Raw genomic sequence first — 7600 nt, 5'->3', positions numbered from 1 at the left:
CAATGATTTAAAAAAATAAAATCAATGAGCAGGCCAGACTAGAACCAACCCCAAACCTAAATTGTAAAGATTATTTGGTTAAAAGTATAGATAAGTTGACGAATTTTATAAAAAAGTACGAGACTGGTTTGTTGAAAAAAAATCTTTTTAGTAATGAAGCAGCAGTTTAAGTAACATACTGAAATTTACAAACAGGTAGCAGTGATAAAACATGCACGTAATTTCCCGGCCGCTTAGGAAAGTATCCAGGTCCCAGATCCAGGTCCCTAAAATCATCCCCCGTCCGGGTTCAAAAGTACGACCTGGACCATCCTGTCAACGCTTATACTGCTTCAGACTGAACTGCGACAATACTGATATATTTCTCGGCAGCCGATTTGTACCAAGAATTGACAGCGATAGACACGTGTTTCGCCCATGAGGCTGGGCTCACCAGTATCGCACCGTATTCTAGCCATACCGCTACAAATCGGCTGCCGAGAAACATATTGTTGATTGGATGGTCAGAATGGCTAGCGTGAAAGCTATACCGTTATGGTTAGCGAATCGCAACTGCTCGCTGTACTAGTGAGTGCTCAGCCTTGTGCTGATAGCCGGGAAGAACGCCCCTTTCTTCACAATACTGATATAATTAAAAGATTTAGCATTTTAGCACGATTGCAACTCGTATTACTTTCAGATAAATTTAAAATGTAAAGAAAATGTGGCTAACTTTGAAATTTGAAAAAACTACATAGAAGAAACAAAGAAAGCCCAACAAAACAATACATACAATTTCTATGTTGGTCGGCCACAGTGGGTTATCAAAAATAATGACGGGTCAGTGTGCTGGGAAACATCACTTGCTGCGTCGCCAAACTTATACTGTAGTTATTTTGTCGAATGAACTTTTGAACATACAGCCTGAAGTCGTTTAAAACTTATTTAAGCAGCTCGTTTTATTTCTGACATCCATGGTAAACACTTTCAGCGTAGATTAAGACTCTACGAAGGCTATCACTATCACTAATATCGTTTTATCGGGTTGGAGCCAGTCAAATAGATAAAAATAAGATTAGTTATGAACTTATGAAGTGCATTCGTGTTAGATTTAGATCTGTTGGAATCGATAGTGACTAGAGCGCATTATCATTATAGAATGAAAAGTTTCCATATGCAAAAATAACATGTCGTGTTTCCAAACAACACACAGCACGTTTGCACCAGATGGCCATTACCGCTAAAGTAATATTGGTCCTTTTTGCATTGATTCAACGACTGCAGACGTAAAAATCGATTCGAAATGGGCCTATGTTTCTAGCTGGGATAAATGTGGTGTAAAAAGAGTGAAACATACAATATTTATTGGTATAAAAATAAAAATAAAATAGCAATTGTTTTTACTTTAAGAGAAAGGTAGGCTACCTCTCATAGTCCGGCAGCCCGTGACGTTTTTGTAACATCATAAGGTACAAAAGGTTTGAGTGTTTTATCAACCTTGCCCCACTGTGGGATGTTCAGAAACCCGCATCCGAGGTTTCACTGCTGGGGCGTTTGGGGGCTACGGCCCGGTGAAAAACCCATTTTGGGGGTCAAAAAAACATCATAAGGTACAAGAACAAAACCTACGCCAGATTTTATGCCTTCACTTGTAGACTTTGGAACAAGTCGATCTGGGTGCCCCAGGTGGGGCATTCCAGAATAAGGGGCCCCCAAAGTTGGGGCAAAATACGTAAAAATAACATCATAAGGTACAAAGATGGAACTTCTTTCAGCAGTTGGGGCATGTTCCACTGAGTACGAAACAACTTTTCTTATGGTCCCAAGGTGGGGCTTAACCTCATTTTGGGGGTAGGCTATAACCCCTAAAATTCACAAAATTAACATTATAAGGTACATGGATGAAACCAAGTGTAGGTGATAGTACCTCACTTACGGATTTCAGAACATCAAATTTGGTCGCCCCAGGTGGGGCATTCCCGAATAAGGAGCCCCCAAAGTTGGATCAAAATACGTAGCCTACCCGTAAAAATAACACCATAAGGTGCAAAGATGGAACTTCTTTCAATTAGTTAGGGCATGTTCCACTGAGTTTGAAACAACTTTTTTTATAGCTCCAAGGTGGGGCTTAACCTCATTTTGGGGTATAACCCCTAAAATTCACAAAATTAACATCATAAGGTATAAAACCAAGTGTCTCTCGTGTAAGTTATATTTCAAAACGTCTGCAAATATTTTGGAAAATCAACGAAGCATGTAAGATATAATATCTACACAGCATAACATTTGCTTAATAGGTTAAATTTTATAACTATGAAAATACATATCGTACACAGGGGTGGATTGGCGTCTAATCATTAGCCTACTGGGAATTCGAGAACGTTCCCCGTTGGCCGGTCAGAGGGTCACTGTCCTGTTTTATGTACAAAAGAAAATTTTATTTGAAATATAATAGTCGTAGCGCTATATCCTTATTCTTTGTTTGAATAACACTGACAATGATTCAAGTTACAAATCGAAGCTTGCTATACAAATACGTACAATGTCTAACTTTATAGCCTACATCATATTACCGGTGAAAGACTTTTTCTGAAATGAAGTAAATTGTTTGTGAAACGAGCATTTTTATGCTAAATCTATTTTGATAGAAGTGGACCGTTATTATTTTTAAATTTCCGGGCTAATTCAGTTTGCTAATCCGCCCTTGGTTGTAGCCTACGTGGGCCTACCTACATTTAAGTTTCTCTCAGACTAAACACTGAACAGAAACAAATCACACTATGTGGTCTCATTTAAACAACTGAGAGGACTTCTAGAATAACATGTGATTTGTGCAGAAAGGAATGAAAAAATTGCTCGCTACAAAATAACGAAACCTGGAACGGCGTGCGAAAGAAACGTTAAATTATAAGACACTAGAACGAAAAGATGCACATTAAACTATTTAAAAACGTATGCCCTGTTCATCAAGTCAAAAGGCTTCTTGAAAAAGCATACCTCCTGCATAATCTCTCTCGGATAGGCTATGCACCATTGGCCCCGGTTTGCAGTCATGTGAAAAGATCAATCCTAACACTTTGTTCTATGTGGTTTCGTGAGTTCTGGTGGAAACCGTAAAATTAATACAAGTTCAAATCATACTCTATCCCCATGTTTACATGAATAAAGGTAAAAAGTTGCTTATGTAGGCTATAGCCTACAGTTTATTTATGCTTGAGGTGGAGAAAGGCAAAAACATCTATTCATTAATTAAAAGGTCTGCAGGTTCGTCGTCAGAAAAGTCACATTCCTCCGTTTCTGTTGTTTCATCATCTGATTCTGTTCCGTCTTGGTCCAAACCCTTCTCACTTTGCAGAACGTTGTCCAGCGTGGACGGAACTGGATCTCCATGAAACCAAACCAGTGAATTTACCATCTTCCAAACGCCAGCCGCTTTCAACTGGTGTCTGGAAAAAGCCTCTTTTTTCAGCAGCATGATTCCAAATGCCACAAATGTAATTCGCTCTGAGTATTTTCTGATGGAGCACAGTTTTGTACGGGGAAAAGTTGCTTCCATCTGAACCTTTCAGTCGTCGCAATGGATTGGAACCTTTCGGTTTGTATGTCTCAATGAATTTTTTAAATGGTAATTCATTAACGCAATGACCACTTTTACATCCATACATCTGGCACACAAATTTTGCAATGCCTTTTTCAATGTTTTCATCAAGATTTTTTGAATATTCCAAAGCAGCAAAGGCATGTTGAGCATGCACATTTTTCTCCAATATATTAAGGGGTCGAGCCTTCCCTTTACCCGAAAAAGCAGCTGTACAATCACAGCCTGTAAAGCAATGAAAACCGGGAAGCGACCGAAGCATGTCTGGAGATAAAGTACTGCCAAGCTTTGATACATCAATATATCTCAGAGTGTTGTTTGCCTTTACACCAACTTCCATCCATATGTTTACGTCTTTTTGTACGAACGACAAATTTCCCAACAATATAATCAGAACATTCGTGTCATTAGAGCGGACTACCACATTTTTCACATTTTGGCATGCGGTGACGATGTGGTACATTAGGCGCGTATCTGCTTCTTCGTGATAGCATAACAAGGACTCCTCTTCACCACACAACATTTTTTCGTCATCTTTTCGATAAACATAACATTTTTATCAAGTGTAGCATAAAAGAACCTTTAAGTCGAGGAAGCTGGAATACTCATCTGATTTTCAATAATTAACAAGAAAATGCACCAATGCTTGCTTGAAGTTGTCATTCCTCATTGCGGCTGCAAAATTAACAGATCGTTTTATAGCCTCTCCTTCGATGACGTATTGCTGAGCGCGGAAGCCATGAATTGGTCGGCGATCTCGCTCGGCATCTTTGATGGACGGCGATACAGTTCTATCGAAAACAACGTGTATTGTTTTCCCACTGTGTCTGCACAATTTCTTCAAAGTTGTCTTTGCAACACCTCCGAACGTCATCGGCAAATTTCCAAGAGTGTGAAGAAGAAACATACCCTCGATTTCAAGAGCCTTCAAAAGCATTGATATTTGGGTTGATTTCATCGTTGCATCCATATGGCACAAAGACAGTGGTACTGGTGTGAGGGGGTAAGACAGCATCAATTCCACGTCTACCTTGTGATCTACTGCTAAACATAGAAGCCTTCCCATCAAATTGCGTTCCATTCTCAACTGAGAAAATTTGCCTTCGCGGGTTATGCTTTTCACAACGACAGCTTTAGAAGCAAAGTTGCAGATGTTGTTTCTACGTATTGGCTTGTTGAAGGTGCTAGCGTCCTGGTGGCATTGACTTGTAAATTTGTTTCTATCCTCACTCCTCAGTTCCTTTTTGAAAAACATTCAAAAGAAAATTTGAAGTGGCAGGAGCGACTGCTTTTCCTGTGCTAATATTGAATAGAAAGGATACATCGAAGCTTGCACTAATGAATTAACTGTAGCCTACTGCATATTTTTTTGCATTAGTTTATCCAAATGTCTGCGGTCTCTATCGATGCTTGAAGGACGAAGGTCAAATGATGCTTCTTCTGCTGATGTCATCCCCAGATCTTCATAGAAGTTGTGAAGGATCGATCGGCGCATAAAGTGGGTAAGTGCCCATCTCTGTCTGGCACCAATTGAATTGGTGAAAGACGAAATCCCAGTGAGTCGATTGGCGGATTCTGCATTGATTGTTTGCTCCAAAGTTTGATCAACAGCACATCCACAGAAGTTTTTTTTGAGTTCTTTTTACGGACAAGATGCCTTGTTCAAACAGATCACTTATTCCAGGGTGAGTTTCTTCCATTTTTAGCATGTTATCCTACATTCGCAAATTCCATCTTGCATAATTTGGTTGGTTGAAAATGAAGAACACGCTTGACATCTCTCCTATGCAGTGCACAAACAACTGATGATTTGCAGAATGAATACTCCGAGCAAAGAGGAGGTACGTCTTGACAAGTTTTAAGTATCCAAACCAGTACTGGCCAGTCTTGCCATTTTCTCCTGTTTCGGTTTTTCTTGAAAATTCTTGGTAGGAACTCAAAAAGTCTTTAACATCGTCATCCAAAAAGCCAATCGTTGACTGGGGTGGACGAATACATAAACGACGTAGTTCTTCGTCCAGATTTTCAAGAGCAGGGCATCGTAACAGGAATTGATTAAAATACAAGATTTCTAATGCTGTTCCGAAAAGAACGTGTATTCGTCTGCACCTATTGTAATGAGTAGCCTACCACGCAGAAACCCGTTATGGGATCCTTCGGCAAGAATACCAGCTTCTGTTAGGATGCATAGACCACCTGAACCATCCAAGTACTTACTCATAGCTTTATAGAACGCCATGCAAATGTGGAAACCACCCAGTAATGTGAACAAACGGTCACTTTTTGAACTTTCTTGCTCTTAAATGGTGAGGGCATGTTTTGCAATGGCCAGATCGTATGTAACACACATGTACTCTTGCTACATCATGTAGCCTACGTATGCTACTGTACACTACAGTCTTCAACCGGTGAAATATTAAATTATAGTTGCTTATTATGGAATTATGACTTTCGCACCCGGTATCAGTCTTTGTGCTAGGAAAAATCCTCAGCTAAAGCAAAAAATTTTTGACGTTTTGCAAACACTTGGTTCCATCCAAATAGGCTACAACCTAGAATTTGGGGGTTGTATATCCTAAAATGAGATTAAGCCCCACCTTGGAGCCATAAGAAAAGTTTTTTCGAACTCGGTGGAGCGCGTCCCAACTGACGATAAAAGTTCCATCTTTGTAGCCTACCTTATGATGTTATTTTTACGCATTTTGTCCCAGCTTTGGGGGCTCCTTATTCGGGAATGCCCCACCTGGGGCGACCAAATTTTAATGTTCTGAAATCCGTAAGTGAGGTACTATCACCTACACTTGGTTTTATCCATGTACCTTATGATGTTAATTTTGTGAATTTTAGGGGTTATACCCCCAAAATGAGGTTAAGCCCCACCTTGGGACCATAAGAAAAGTTGTTTCGAACTCAGTGGAACATGCCCTAACTAATGATACAAGTTCCATCTTTGTACCTTATGATGTTATTTTTACGTATTTTGCCCCAACTTTGGGGGCCCCTTATTCGGGAATGCCCCACCTGGGGCGACCAAATTTTAATGTTCTGAAATCCGTAAGTGAGGTACTATCACCTACACTTGGTTTCATCCATGTACCTTATGATGTTAATTTTGTGAATTTTAGGGGTTATACCCCCAAAATGAGGTTAAGCCCCACCTTGGGACCATAAGAAAAGTTGTTTCGTACTCAGTGGAACATGCCCCAACTGCTGAAAGAAGTTCCATCTTTGTACCTTATGATGTTATTTTTACGTATTTTGCCCCAACTTTAGGGGCCCCTTATTCGGGAATGCCCCACCTGGGGCACCCAGATCGACTTGTTCCAAAGTCTACAAGTGAAGGCATAAACTCTGGCATAGGTTTTGTTCTTGTACCTTATGATGTTTTTTTGACCCCCAAAATGGGTTTTTCACCGGGCCGTAGCCCCCAAACGCCCCAGCAGTGAAACCTCGGATGTGGGTTTCTGAACATCCCACAGTGGGGCAAGGTTGATAAAACACTCAAACCTTTTGTACCTTATGATGTTACAAAAACGTCACGGGCTGCCGGACTATCAACTGTTGAGTTGTGTGACGTGGTGTGTCATGAACTGTGACAAGAGGTTTCCAATTACCTTTACCTACATACGTCACTACCATTATTGTCTTGCCAGAAAACTTGTAAATCTATTATAAAGTCGTTTCTACCAGATTTTTCTGCAAAACAAAGCACTAGTGAAGGAACTTGTAAAAGCGGTTGTATTTTTGACATTAAACTGACGGAAATAAACTGCGTGCTGTAAACTTTCCAAAAGCGAGTAAAGGATTACGAACGACAATGTTTCCTTTTTTAGAATCGTCAGAGTTTCGCTTTATTTATTCATGACTATAATTGACGTCTGCAAAAAAAACTTTCAATTAAAAAAGCTTTCAGTTTTCAATATCTTCAAGATTTTCCAGTAACTTAACTTTTGCCTGGTATTTCACAAGTTATATTTCCTCACCTAAAAAGATTTTACTCATGGTAAAGGAATTTAAAAATAT

Source organism: Aplidium turbinatum, chromosome 8 (assembly GCF_918807975.1).
Source record: "Aplidium turbinatum chromosome 8, kaAplTurb1.1, whole genome shotgun sequence".
Classification (NCBI taxonomy): Eukaryota; Metazoa; Chordata; class Ascidiacea; order Aplousobranchia; family Polyclinidae; genus Aplidium; species Aplidium turbinatum.
This window is presented reverse-complemented; position numbering follows the sequence as displayed.